Consider the following 15,150-nt stretch of genomic DNA (forward strand, 5'->3'; position numbering starts at 1 on the left):
CAAGAGCAGAATGGGAATAGATGGCTTGTAATCAATACACATAGTCTTTAGCACTACTCTTTAAATTACATGACATATTTTTGTGTGTGTTCTATTTTCCCTTCCTGAAATGACAATATAACCCTCTTTCATGTAACTGAAATAATGTCTCACATCTCTATACTTAACCTATCCAAATTATACCTGGCTTGAATGCTTACAAAAAAGTTTAGGAAGGATACAGCTCTATACTAAGATCCACAGGAAATAAATGCTGCTAAATATGCTTTCTAGACTCCTTTGTTCTGAATTTCCCTACACAATTGTAGCTGTATCACCAGTATACATGTATAAGAAATGTTTCATTTCCTAGAATGTTAAAACATCCAAAAATCTGATAAAATTATCCCAATAATGTGGAAATCAAATATCACACAAGCTGTTTTTAAAAAATAAAACAAACTCATCCACATTCTGTGAGATTTCCATTGTAACTACTGATCTAAATTCAGCATTTTGTCATGTAAATAAGGACTAAATCAACTGGCTTCAATGCTACCTGCTGAGGATTTGGTCTAGTTGCTTGGAGTTGGATTCCACATGGTCGCTAATATCATACTCTGTGGACAGTCCCCTACATTTGCAAGAAAGTTTTTGTACAGTAACTTGTGCAAAAGATTGCCTCTAGTTATTACTGTTCTTGGTCATAATCCTTGCATTCCATGGATAGGGGAGAGGGAACAGCGATGGTTAATCAATAGACTATGAAAACCTTCAGTGGACCATGATTCAGAAAATAAATTGGACTTATTTGCTATTACATCACAGAGCAATGTACTTTTGGACTCTAACTTCAGACAATTCATATTAGTAACCAAAGTAGTAAAAATGCCTCTCTTTTTTTCAGAAGTAACTGCTCCTAAATTATTGTGTTGAGTTCTGGACATCTCATTTCCCATGAAATTTAGAGAAAAGCACTGGAACAATTTGGCTAGATTTATGAGAGGTAAAAAAAGTCAACAACAAACATTTCACTGTAACAACTAAACCAAGGGCTTGATTTTCAGAAATTAATTTAGTAAAGCGACCAAAATGCTGGCGTGCATCCATAGATGCTTCTCGAGCAAATCCCGGGACGTCATTCTCCCCTTGTACTCGGCCTTGGTGAGGCCGCAGCTGGAGTACTGCGTCCAGTTTTGGGCTCCACAATTCAAAAAGGATGTGGAGAAGCTTGAGAGAGTCCAGAGGAGAGCCACGCACATGATCAGAGGTCAGGAAAACAGATCTTACGATGACAGGCTGAGAGCCACGGGACTCTTTAGCCTGGAAAAGCGCAGGCTCAGGGGTGATCTGATGGCCACCTATAAGTTTATCAGGGGTGACCACCAGGATCTGGGGGAACATCTGTTCACCAGAGCGCCCCAAGGGATGACGAGGTCAAACGGTCACAAACTCCTGCAAGACCGTTTCAGGCTGGACATAAGGAAGAATTTCTTTACTGTCCGAGCCCCCAAGGTCTGGAACAGTCTGCCAGTGGAGGTGGTTCAAGCGCCTACATTGAACACCTTCAAGAGTAAATTGGATGCTTATCTTGCTGGGATCCTATGACCCCAGCTGACTTCCTGCCCTTTGGGCAGGGGGCTGGACTCGATGATCTCCCGAGGTCCCTTCCAGCCCTAATGTCTATGAAATCTATAATTTAATATAGGGCTGCATGTAAACATAAACGTGTGTCTTGCTATCACAAAACAGATTTGTACACACAACTTCCTGTACCAATTAAATGGGGAAATATGTGGACATTACTGTCCATACGTGCCAATATTTATGATTTTTAGCATAGAACACTATTGAAAAAATATAACATCCTTGACTACCTACTGTTTTTCAAAGTGAAAATACTTTGTATCAATAGTACTGTCACTAAACTGCTTTTGGTCCACATTTGACTGTCTTCAGAGCAACATCTTCTGACATACCTTCTGAGTATGGTGATGATTTTCTGTATCCTTCCCTGCATTTCTAATATAGTATGACTATGGAATTACATTTTGCTAGAATAGCATAGGGAGAGCATGATGTATGCAATACAATCACTGTATCAGAAAAGTAATATTTGCTAATTTAGAAGGGAAAGATCTTGTAAGTAAAACTAACAGATGGGGTGTCTTATAATGAACTCAACTGCCCTAAATCTGCATATCTGCTAAAACGTGATCTATGTATTTTACTTTTGGATACACGTGTTGAATTGGCTATCTTGAAAAGCTTCCAGTTAATAAATTGCTCTCTTCTGAAATATTACTCATCTGTGACAATTTTTTCTGGAACTCTGTTACCTAATTTTTATATGAGGTATCCAGAACATTTCATGATGACCATACCTCAGGGAAACTTGGCAGAGGCTCTGACAAGCAAACAAAGTTTTACTTGGAAAACATTAATACCCTTTATAACACCTGCTTTTTGATCCTAAGATAGACTTTTGACAGCTTCCACCATTGAAGCCTCTGAGTCTTGCCAGCAAACAAGAGATTAACAGAGGATAAGAGAGTTTCCTCACCTGGGGATGGAAGGTTGTCATGGCACTGGTTAAGGATGAAGAGGACAACAGAAGAGATATTTAAATGGTGTGAACTGGTGTGGTTTCACTGAAGTCAAAGTGATACAGTGGCTTTAATTCAATGGGATTATGCTTATTTTCAGCTACTAAGCATCTAGCTCTTGGTGCTGCTTTCCTTTAGCAGTGTGCATTCACAGTGTTGTGACCTAGTGCAGTTTGAACCTTGGAACGGAAATGGCAGTATTCCTGAACTTCATGCTTGTCTTGAGCTGTCCTATTTTTATTTTTTTTTGTGGGACTTTTCTTATAGATACCACCTGAAGGCAGTGTTTCATTTCTAAAATCAGAACCACAAGAACTCATGTGTGGAGCAAGCAATCAGTGAGATAAGCAAAATCCCATGGGCTTTGGAATTAAAATAAGAACTTAGATTTTGGAAAGCATATGAAACCCCAGGAAGAAGCCATTAGATCTGATCCAGCATAGTTTTCCTGGAGAGAACATTTGAGACATTAATAATAAGAGGGGAAAATATTAATGTAAGTCTTCCTGTCTAAGTATAACAGACATTGCTCTTTCCAAAGCCTAACTGCTTTATATATTTCTGTGAGTAAATAGAAATACATAGTAATAAATACAGGGTTCTTACATAAAAGAGCCATTGGTGGGATTAGAGCTGGGTCTCCAGGTTCCAAGGCCAATGATCTGCTACTAAGCTACATGAGTGCTGTTCCAACTGCTCAGTCCAGTGAACTTTCTTATTACTAGCCACAATTCCACATATGTTGTCAGTATTGTCTTACACAAAACGGGAAAATACTAGAGAAATTGGATGCAAGCCGCATGTAAAATTGCTTTTGCATCTCCTGTACTGGGGCTTCAGTTCTCACTGTGAAGTGAAGGAAACTCCTAAATGAAATCAGATGTACCATTCAGGCTAGATAATTGTCTCCTTAGCTTATTATTCAGAGAGCCACGTCATATCACACATCTGATGCCCTTCTCTTCAATTCAGGAGAATGCTTCACATAGCATGTACAGTTACACAGCTTAAGGTAAGCCTTAGTACAGAAAAATATCCTTTGTAGCAACACAATGGAATCCACCCAAGAAATCTTACTGAAATACACAGACAGTTTAAAACAAGCCATTTAAAACAGACAGTTTGCATACATTAATTTTGCAGGAAAGAATAATAAACTACAGCCGTTTTACTTATTTTTATTTAGCTTGTGTTTATTTAAGATCAAGAAGGTGGATACTAGCTACTGACATCCCAGAGATTATAGGTATGACTTAATATTTATATCTTGCTTTGTCAAAAGTTTGGACTAATTCTAGTTAATTTTCTCAGAACCATGCCAGACAAGTAAGCATTATAGTTGTTTGCAGTCCCTCTTCTAAATCACTAGTCAGCTCACATTGTGTGATGCCTTTGGGTTTCACACAATAGCTTAAGTCTATTTGAGTGAGTTAGTGTGGAACTGAATCATGGCCCTTACCTTTCCCAGCCTACTTTGGGCTGACTTGTGCCTTGGGAAGGCAAGGAAGGGAGCAGTTTCAGAGGTGCTGAAGAGATTGATGGTCCTTTGAGCCCTCCTCTCTCCTTGTATGCTCAGGCTGTGAACTTAGTGAGAGCAGCTCTGATGTTGTCTTCATTGGTTGACTGTTAATCTGCAGGGAAATAGTGTAATTTAAGATGACGATTGTCCTTGTGTGATTTGGAGTCAAAATACTTTGCTTTCCAACACTGTTTAATAATAGCTATACTTTATTTCTGAATGGCTTCAAAACACTGTAATGTTGGAATGGTTGATAACTGCAGTTCCAGCAAGGTAACCACCATCTGTGCCTGTGTTGCGTTCTAATGTTTAGTAAGCCCTCAGGTTTCAAGTTGTTTGAAAAGTGAAGAGAATTACATATCTCTTCCAGCTTTCAGACACATTTGGGATTTGACTCAAAGCAATGGGAGTCCTTTCTTTGTCTACAGTAGCTTTTGGATCAGACTCTGTTCACACATAGACACATGCAGAAGTTTGGAGCAAGTATTAGGGTAGCCATTCACATGTGAGCACTGCATTGTATCATTTATATTTTTTTTCTTGTATTTTGACACTTGTCCTTATAGAGGCCACCAACCAAGTATCTTCAAATAACTGGAACTAATTATGCCCAATTTGCCCTAATAAATTGCTGTGTTTTCAAAGTATCAAGAAACAGCAATTAGGACAGCACAATGTCTGCCATGTCTTCTTGAGATAATAGAAAGTTACAAAAACCAGTCAGACTATCATTTCATTCATCTATTTTAAAAGGTCACATTTATTTACTGCACTTGTTAATAAATAGTATTTAACTTAATGTGCTACTTGCAACACAACATAGGAGAAACTGAAGAGAGAGAGAACAAGAAAGGATTTCGTACTGTTTATTCATCCATTTGTATATTCTGTGGATTTAGTATATCACCATTTCCATTGTTGTTCTTTTGTTTTCAGCCTGTTTTCTCTTTGGTCTGCATGTTTTTCTCCAGAAAAGATGAAGACTTAAAAGCAAAAATTAGCAGAGGGACTTAAGTGTGGAGGTGGTAGTAGTCTTTTGAAATGGACTAGACTGCAAGTTGAATTGTCCCTTTGTGAAACACAGTAGCATCTTCTGTAAGAGTCTATAGATTGCTTTATATAAGGCAATATTAATATTTTATACCACTGTCATCTCTTACTATTCTTAGCTGCCTTGTTATCTTGCACAATCTGGAAGAAGTAGTTTTGCAATAAGATACATCAGTGGAGAATGCAAAATAATGCTTCAGCTGGAGGTGCTGTATTCCTGATGCAAATGAATCTCTTGACCTTGAGCTTCCCTTAAGTGTGCAGTGCCACTGAGTGGATTCATTAGAATATAATGCTATACAAATAGGAGGGCCATAAAGTAGAAGAACAGAAATAAACCGACCCATATATTCTTTATGCAGACAAGTCTATCTTGCTTGCAGTGACTAAGTATGTGGATTTTTTTAGGAGCTACTGGCTCCAAAATATCTTATTCTGAGATAACACAATATGACTCAACATGACAGTGTGAGACCAAGATGACACGAACAGGTGAACTGTCAAAATAACTGGCAGATGGAGTTGAGCGCTAAAAACATTCCAGGTATTTGCTTCTTAGTTTTTTCCTGCATGTATCTCCCACACAGTATTTTAAAAATTTACCTTGAAGTTCCTCTACATAATCTAATGTGATGAAAGGGAGAGAACAAGGGTGAATTGCAGAGAGTTGTAACAAATATGCTACAGTATCTGCAGATATCAGTACATAGCAAATGGCTCTGTTTGCTGACAATCTCTATTACTTACGAATAGTTTGGCATGAATCCTGTGTGTACACTTTCAAATCACTGGAGCTGCAAGAAAAAGGAGAATGTCAAGGTTGTCAGTAATTATGCAGTATGACGTAAAGCAGTGAATTAAAATAATATGAAGGGTTAGGTACAAAACAGCTGCACTTGCGTATTATTGCCTGCTGAATGTGGAAGGACAGCATATATTATACTGGTTACCTATTACCTCTAGGACATTGCCATAACTGATAATAAATATGTACTGAAGATGAAAGTGCATTCACATACACACGGGGAAATAAGAACTTCAGTGGAATGTAACATTGTTCACTGATGCATGCTGCTATGACTGACATCACATGGACTGCATTAACATATTGGGCCTTGGTATGACTATGCAGACAGACCCACTTAGAATCCTGCGTGGGACTCAGACAGGCAATTGTCTGGAGCTCACAACAGTACTTTAGCCATTTCCAAAGTGTTTTTTTTTTTAGAAGCCTCAAAACAGGCAACCATCTATGGCCTGGGGAACCACTGGATACAGTCTGTGGACTTATGGCTTTGGTGGCATTTGGCAGTTGGCTATAGGCACTCTTCATGAAGGGCATTTATAGATGTGATCTGGGAGGTGGGGGAGAGGGAGTGGTGCTTTAATTAGTAGAGCTCTGAGAGCCTTGCTAATTAAAACACCCAGAGCATCACGTGTATCAGTGTCCCCATGCCAAAGAATGGTGGTGGGGCACTTTGAACTAAAGCTCATTGAATGAGCTTTAGTTTAAAGTGCCTTGCCACCATTTTTCAGCATGGGGACACTGATACAAGTGACACTGGAGTCTGCTCCAGCGTGGTAATTAAATTACCACGCTCCAGCAGACTCAGTTAATCAAGTCTGCTCTGACACGCTGTAATTACAGAACTCAGAGCAGCCCCGCTGCATGTGTATAGGAGCCCAAAGTTTATTGAGCATTTGGAACACACATTGCTCAAGTGGCTCATTGCAATTGTAGCAAAGAGTAAAAACAGTAACTGGCTGTGAGGATGGGATTTTAATCCAGAAATACCATGAAACAGAAAACAGAGATACTGAAACCAGAAAAGAAACTGCAACCTATATAGCCAGTGGGACTCTGAATGAGCTGCTCAGTTAGAAATGGATTTACCTGTCTACCAAGAGGTTGGGACAGGGTAGTATCAGTAATGATATAAACAATGAGAAAACAATGGCCAATTCTTATTGAATATACTAAACTGATAATTTATAACCTGGCATGAAGTCCAACAATTCCTATTAAATTTGTAGTACAGGGAAAAATCCCAACATTTTCTGGCAGTATGGACACTATTAAGTGTCCCTTAGCCACTGGGGATTGCAGAGCTTGTTTTTAGGAATGGCATCCAAAAAGGAAGTGAAATAATTTCTATGTCTCTGGATAACAAAATTTAATAAGGTAGAGTTGGGATGATGTTATAGCTATGGTGGTCCAGGAAAAATCCAAGGGGCAAGGATTTTAGTGGGTGATACCATTTATTGTACCAACTGTGCACTTTGTAGGGATACAGACAAGCTTTTGGGCACAAAGTCCACTTCCTCACAACTGCTAATGTGGAGAGAATGCCTATGGTATTTCCTTATTTTATGGTAGGCCAAAATGAAGCAACTCCCAAAGTTATTAATCTGATCCTATTCCTCTACACCGCAAAAAGATATGTGAGCAAGACAAACCAGGCAACAGAAGGGAAGAAACATGATGTGCAACATCTGCCAGGTCCCTATCTGGCACATTCCAAAACTCACTATTGCTTGATGACAGCCCAGAGATTAGGACATCAGTGTGGGCTGAGCTGGAACTGATCTTTCATTGAGTTTTGAATAACATCATGGCAAGGGTCAAGAGTGGCATGAAATTCATCTTCACATCACTTTTGATTCCTTGCCCATAATGTTATCCCAAATTCAAGAGTATTAAAAGGTATTTTGAAAACGTATGTAATGAATTTATACAGTATGAAAAGCTTTTCTTCATGCCTGGAGCAATTCTAGTGACATAATTTAGGCATTTTGTAACTTAGTATCTTTATAGTGGATTCACAGATTTAAAAAAAAAGAGTTTTGGGGAAAATTTATATGATCAGTTTTAGCTCCATGTGGCTTAATATTTTTGCATTTTTAATTCATTGAATTCCAACAGGAAGGGGATATAGCACTCTTTTATTCCCATTTTATCTGTGGGATACCTGATAACCAGAATGATGAAGTAATGTTAGCAATGAGTCAGCAATAAAGCCAGGAAGAGAAATTGGGATTTACCAACTCTTGGTCTAGGTTTCCAAAAATAATTCTTCATAGACTATCTGTGATAGTTGGATCAAAACCTAAGGAGTACAGAAGAAAACCAATGCCTTTTCAAATGCTATTCACAATGGGTTCCACCAGGATAGTGCAGACAGAAGAGAGCAAGCTAGGTTGACCCGATGCATGTTTTCTTGCAATCTTTTATTTTGTATGTTCATCACCCACCTCACTGATACCTTGTTCTTATGACATTCTTAAGATACAGTCATACCATGTTTGATAGTAGCCTTTAACTACTTGAAGGGTGGTTACAAAGAGGATAGAGCTAGACTGTTGTCAGCAGTAGAAGATGACAGAACAAGGAACAATGGTCTGAAGTTGCAGCAAAGGAAGTTTAAGCTGGATATTAGAAACTCTCTCAGTAGGAGTGTGTGAAGCACTGGAACAAGTTACCTAGAGAGGTGGTGGAATCTCCATCGTTGGAGGCTTTTAAGGGCCATTCTCCCTGCCAAATTCCCAAGTCCTAAGCCCACATGTCTGGTTGGAGACAGGCTGGATTCACTTCCTCCCATGGGGCTGGGTTAGCAGTAGGCCAAGCAATGGACCCTCTTCTCCCTGTAGCAGTGCCCCATTCTCCCCCCATGGGGCCATGTTGTAGCCAGACCATGCCCCCTATTCCCTCATGGGGACAGGTCAGGGACTGGTCAAGTCCCCTTCCAATTCATGGGGCTAGGTTGGGGTGTGCCGTTCTCCTCCTCCACCTGTGAGGCCAAGCCATGCCCCTTTCACCTCCATGGATGAGTCCCATCCCTCCACCACCTCCCTCCTACAGGGCTGGGTGATGTCCTCTGCCCCTCACTCCTCTCTGTGTGGCCAGATGGTGCCCTGGAAAGTTGATACCTAGCTCCACGCAGATTCATTTGTGTTTGAAAGCCAGTCCATCAATATAAGAAACTTGCACACTCCAGTTTTCAGTTAGTTTCCTGTTGATGAGGGTCTATGTAGAGATGCAATCTAGCACCTCCTTAGTAGGCTCCAACTTCATTATTGGAAGTGCTTCTTCCCTGAGGCGGCTTTTCCAGGAATGACATTAAGATGTGGCGGTACCCATTCATTTTCCAGGTCTTGTGGGTTGTTCAGGTAATTTCTGGGTATTTCATGCAGGCACACTGTGGGTTCTTGGAATGCCAAACAGAATTCACTTTCCACCAGGCATGAACTAAAGTGATTTCTAGAAGTATTGATATGCAAAACAAAATGTTTAGATCGCCATTTGAGAATAGCAATGTTTCAATTCCTGTTATTTCAAGTTGAATAATTTAATGTTCACCCCTTTTAAATTTACCACTTTTAAATTAAAAACTCATTAAAATATTTTAATAACAGTTAATATTAGCATAGCAATAAGACATATACCAAGTGGGCATTACCGCAAGATAATTGACCCAATCTGTAAATTGGTGCCCTTGGCTTTACCTCTGGATGTCAATCAATTACAGCAGTCAATCATCCCCAAGTACTGCCTGCCTCAGCAGGTCTTATTGCTTAATCATATAACTGTTGAGCTAATACCATTCATATTTCTGGACTAAGAACTCCACTAGGAATACCCATTCATTATCACATCAAAATGAACAAGATCTTGAAGTGCATAGTATATTATTCATAACATACTTTGCCAAATGGAAAACATCAAAATAGATCTTTTTAAACATCTGGTTGTTAATTAGCAAGTCTTAAGAATGATCAAGTAATTGAGATACAGGTTTTAGATCAGGTTCATGGAAAAGATGTGGTCAAGTTAACGAATCATGATGAAAATAAAACGTCACTGTATAGAAAATAAGCTACACTGGGGATCAGACGATCAGTTGGTGTTAATTGCTATAGCTCCACAGAAGTTATAGAGCTATGCCAATTTGCATCAGGTGAGGATTAGGCCCCAAGTTTAAAAGCTTAAGGAATATATTGAATGGTTTAGTGTTTAGTTCAATCAAATTTGGTTGATGTGATTTTCTTAACCATTTGGGGTTTTTTCCTGGAAACCCTTACTCCCATGGGTGGTTCCAGCTAAGTTAATGATTTGACAAAATCTTACATTAATTTCCCTATCAAATTAAGGAGACTTCTCATGTGAGCAAAGTTTGGTAGGATCAGGCCCTTTGTGAATGGAAAACTGACTTTATATATAAGGACAATGGAAAAAAATCTTTCAAGACGGTGATACAAGGTGAACTTAGAGGGGTGTCTGCAGTCCTGCAAGTTATTATGTATGTACTTAACTGCTGTGGGAACTATACGGCATAAAGTTAAGATGCATAAGTGCTTGTAGAATCAGAGCCATAGTTTTCTGTTTAGAGATTCAAGTGTATTAAATATGGAACAAGACAGCCACAGGCCTGAGTTTATTAGACTGCAGAAAAAGTTACATATTTCAATAACCAATACATAGACAAAACATTGTTAAAGATAATTATGCCTGGATTGAGTACTCAGCCAAGATAGGCATCAACATGTTTGGTAATATCATAGAAAAGCTCATAACTGGTGGGGTACTGAGAAACAACTAGCATGGCTTTGTTGAGGGGAGGTCATGCCTAACAAACCTGGTGTCCTTTCATGACCAGGTAACCAATGAACAAGACATGGGACAGGAGGTGGACATCATTTACCTAGACTTCAGCAAGGCTTTTGATACTGGTTCCCATGAGATTCTCTCAGTTAAGCTGGAGGGTACTGGCCTAGATCAGGCTACAGTGAGATGGATTGGCAACTGGCTCAGCGGCTGATCCCAGCGGGTTGTAACTGATAGGGTGGCCTCATCCTAGAGGGTCGTTTCCAGTGGTGTCCCCCAGGGATCATTGTTTGGGCCTGTAGTCTTTAACATCAATTACCTGGGTGAGGGATTGGAAAGCACATTGATTAAGTTTGTGAATGACAAGAAGCTGTGGGGAAATGCGGGTACTTCTGAGGGCAGGGTAAGTATCCAGGATGATCTTGACAGGTTGGTGCTATGGGCAGAATGCAAATAGATGAAGTTCAATAGGGACAAGTGCCAGGTCCTTCATCTGGCTAGGAAGAACCTTCACCATAACTATATGATAGATAGTGGTCCTCTGGCTGGCGCTGCATCTGAAAGGGACCTGGGGGTGACAGTTGACCAAAGAACCAAAAGGGCAAACAGAACTCTGGTGTGTATCAGCCAAAGTGTTGCCAATACATCCAGGGAGGTGTTCCTCCCCCTGTATTCGGCATTGGTGAGGCCACAGCTGGAGTACTGTGTCCAGTCCTGGGCACCACACTTCCAAAAGGATGTGAATAAGCTTGAAAGAGTACAGAGAAGGGCCACCCATATGATCAGGGGCCTGGGGGATAGGCCCCATGAGGAGAGACTCTGGGAACTTGGCCTGTTCAGTCTGAGTAAGAGAAGACTGAGAGGTGACTTGATAGTGGCCTACAAGTATGTCAGGGGTGAACATCAAGATCTAGGGGAGAAGCTCTTCAGAAAGGCACCCCTTGGGAGGACAAAGTCCAATTGGCACGAGCTAGTCAAGGAAAAATTTAGGCTAGACATAAGGAAAAACTTCTTTTCCATAACAGTAACTAGAATCTGGAACACATTCCCAGCAGAGGTGGTGCAGTTGCCATCCTTGGAGGCTGGACAAGCACCTTGTGGACTTCATTTGAACCCAATTACCTCCTGCCCAGTATAAGAAGATTAACATTTAGAGTGATCTGTAGTTTTGGCTGTTCTACTAACAGACACATCCAGAAAGGGCAATTAATAATAGATGCGCATCAGGATTCTCTTAAAATATGGCATTGTGTATAAACTCACATATTAGGATTTTCTTTAAAACTTTCTACAGCAGTAAGCACAGAAATGCAGTCTAAAACAGTGGGGCCAGCCTTTTGGCAGGTGTGCTAGAAGTTAATCCATACCCTCATGAAGTGCCACTCTGTTCCGCTTCCTCTGCCCAATCTGAAACTCTCCACCCCCAATCTCCTCCTCTACTTTCTGTCTCCTGCCCTATTCTTCCTGCCTGATTTTCTGTTCTGGTTTCTGCTCCCAACTCTGTGCTTCCTGCCCTATTCTTCCTATCTAATCTTCGGCTCTGCTTTCTGCCTCCTGCCTTACCTGCTACTGCGTTGCCTGCATCTTTCCCAGTCTGCTGCATGTCATGCACAAAGGCTGCTTGTGCCACCTGTGCTGCAGATTGGACAACTCTCATCTAAAGTGTGAATTGGGAGAGAAGAAAGGTGTTGCAACTTGTCTGAAAAACAGATAAAGGTATACCCATTGGCATGGAAATACCAGGTATTCTGAACCGAGGATCCAAGAGCAACATTTATAGAGCAGGTTTGGTTACTGTCACTCATTCCTCTTAAATGGTCTTCATGAAAATGTTGTGAAACAATAAGAAGATTCATACAATAATGAATTTAAGACTTTTTAGGTCATGAACCATTTTGCAAGTATAAGATTAAAGGGAGAGGGGGAAACACCATATTTCTATTTTAAGGCACTGGAAAATAAAAGCACATTTTTTCTGTACCTAAATTCAGAGTTAGAAGCAATACTTTCACACTGACACATATCATTAATGCCAAAAATATATATAGAATCCAAATTGCCTTTATGTGCAGCTCCTGGAATTTACAGTGTTCAGTTACTTAAACACCACATGGTAAACACTTTTTTCCTCCTGATTCTAGCTGTTAATAACCAGGCCTAAATATTTAACTTGTTTGAAAACTCAAGAACAAGTAGAAACTTTCTACCTTCTACCACCAAATGTGCCTGGAATAACACAGTAGTGATAAAATAAAGGATCTCCATAACGAATACAAAAGAAAGGAATCCAATGGGGAGAGGAAGATGGAAGTACTACTGCTAATACTTTGTATTTATAATCCATTTCACCAATGAGAAAATGGAAAGGTAGAGTCTAAGTGACATGGTGAAGGTTACAGTGACTCATTAGAGGAATTGGGCACTTACATAAAATCTTCAGCTCCCTTACTGAATACAAGATCATATTTTCTCCCCAGAACTTTTGTTTTCAGTAAGGGTCCCCAGGGGTTTAAATAGCATGGACAACATTTGCTGTTAAGCAAGAGAAAGGTAATGTCCTTAAACAATCATATAACATATTGTGCCCCCTACATCTTCCAATGCAATTTAGAGCTGGAAAAAAGGAAAGGCAAAATAAATGTGAGAAGTCAGCTACCTGTTTATCAGTACTTTGTGTCATGCAGGTCACTAAAGACCCAGACCATAGTTTGAGAATGTTATTTCAGATTATTAGTCTACAAATCCTTGATTGGGTGTCTTGTAAGACATCGTCTTTTCATATTGAGTTTTAGCTAGAAGAACAGGAGTAACAAGTTAATTTAAGTACAGGCAGGACACATTTTAGAGAGGGTTAGCAGTTTACATTAGTTTTTCCAGATTATATAAAATACCAACCCACAATTACACAATTCATTGCTGTTTCCAAAATAATCCCACTGACACCATCATACACTTGCTTTTCTTCTTGGCTGAAACATGTTACATATTTGTCAGTTCAAGACAATGTCTTATACAACACCTCTCCCTCCAAAACCTGTTCTTGCTATTACGAAAGTAAAGTAACCATTCATTACAGTATAGTATCTTTAATGCCTCACCAACAAATATAACACATTGAATTAAGTAAGATTTATTTTGAAATATTAGTACAGGTATAATATGGATCACTTTTTGCATTTGAAACTAATGCCTTCAAATGCATTCTCACAGTATTTTGAAGTGAATGCCTTTGGCAAAACTTGACCTGCACCATCACATGCCCCATTATACCTGCTTGGATATCATTATGACAGATGTTCAAGTACCAAAAACAAAAAAAAGGGAAATTTGTTCAGAGTTTGAGCATACCCCCAAAATTCTCATAATCACAATTCAAAGACTCCAAAGCTACTTGGCTTGCAAACTTCAGCTAGACATCTCACAAACACTCTGCTGGCCTGTTGAGGTGAGAGCATGACAGATTACACAAACAAAACGGAAGAAGAAAGTAACTTAAAAGTCAATGCCCTTGGAATAGGGCTCAGCTGCTTTTCTTCCAGCTGGCCCTTTTGCAACTCAGTTTCCCCACTGCTTGCACCAGTCTGCTCTCCAGCATCTTTCTTGCTGGCATCTCCCGGCCTAATCAAGCTCTTCAGAACTCTGCAGCCAGCTGTCCACTGGCTCCCCCCTGCTGGGGATGTCCCGCCTGGTCTCTCTGGTATTGGGATGCAGATCCCTGCTCCCTGCGCTCCACTCTCCACAGCTCTCCATGTCCCTCTCTTCTGCTTCTCTGACTTAACTATCCCAGTAGCAATCCTTACTCAGATGACATAAAACTCCCATTAACTTGTTAAAATGAAAGGTAGTTTGTCATGAGGAAAAACTGCAGGATTTGGCCCTTTGAAATGTGCTGTAGATTTTCATTGATGGATTAATTAACAGCCTACTTTCCCATCATTTTATCTTTAGTCACTTTATCATCCGTTCACCTGTCAAATGCATCTGAGCTGAAAAAGCCATCTCTATAATGTAGTGCCATGACACCCTGGGCCTTAAATTTCTTTCAAGGGTGCTGCAGGTTGCCATACAAAGTTAGCACTGTTAGGGATGCAAATTAGGGCTGTGCAAAATTTCACTGGCAGTTTCGTTTCAACGCTGTTTTGACTTGTTTCGAGCTCGAAAAAGAAAAATTGAAATGAAAGAGAGAGCTTTGAAACAGCCTCAAAACAAAATGAGGCAAGTTGAAACATTTCAAAATTTTCAAAATGTTTCAAGCTTCAAAGCTCAAGTGGGCTTGCCTGTAGGGAAACAGAAACTAAAGTAAGGAGTGGGAGGGGGAAGGAGTGCGCTTATTATTGACTGTGTAGCTGGCCAGTGACTGTCATATTTTCCTGAGGTCTCCTCCAATCCCAGAG

At 40.0% G+C, this 15,150-nt stretch overlaps 1 protein-coding gene and 1 long non-coding RNA gene across 4 annotated transcripts in view; one reads left to right on the forward strand and one right to left on the reverse strand.

Annotated features, from left to right (window-relative positions):
* IRX5 (iroquois homeobox 5) overlaps positions 1–15,150 on the forward strand; it is a 103,912-nt gene that overhangs the window by 32,937 nt on the left and 55,825 nt on the right. The gene's annotated exons all lie outside the window — the stretch shown is intronic.
* LOC149857265 (uncharacterized) overlaps positions 1–15,150 on the reverse strand; it is a 673,033-nt gene that overhangs the window by 14,339 nt on the left and 643,544 nt on the right. Inside the window, exons 6-7 of the long non-coding RNA XR_016444089.1 lie at positions 5,902–5,948; positions 4,045–4,216 (exon numbers count right to left, since the gene is read on the reverse strand). This is a non-coding gene — a long non-coding RNA (uncharacterized LOC149857265). The remainder of the gene's footprint in view (positions 1–4,044; positions 4,217–5,901; positions 5,949–15,150) is intronic.

This window comes from Crocodylus siamensis, chromosome 9 (genome assembly GCF_052110815.1).
Source record: "Crocodylus siamensis isolate JL-2025a chromosome 9, ASM5211081v1, whole genome shotgun sequence".
NCBI lineage: Eukaryota > Metazoa > Chordata > Crocodylia > Crocodylidae > Crocodylus > Crocodylus siamensis.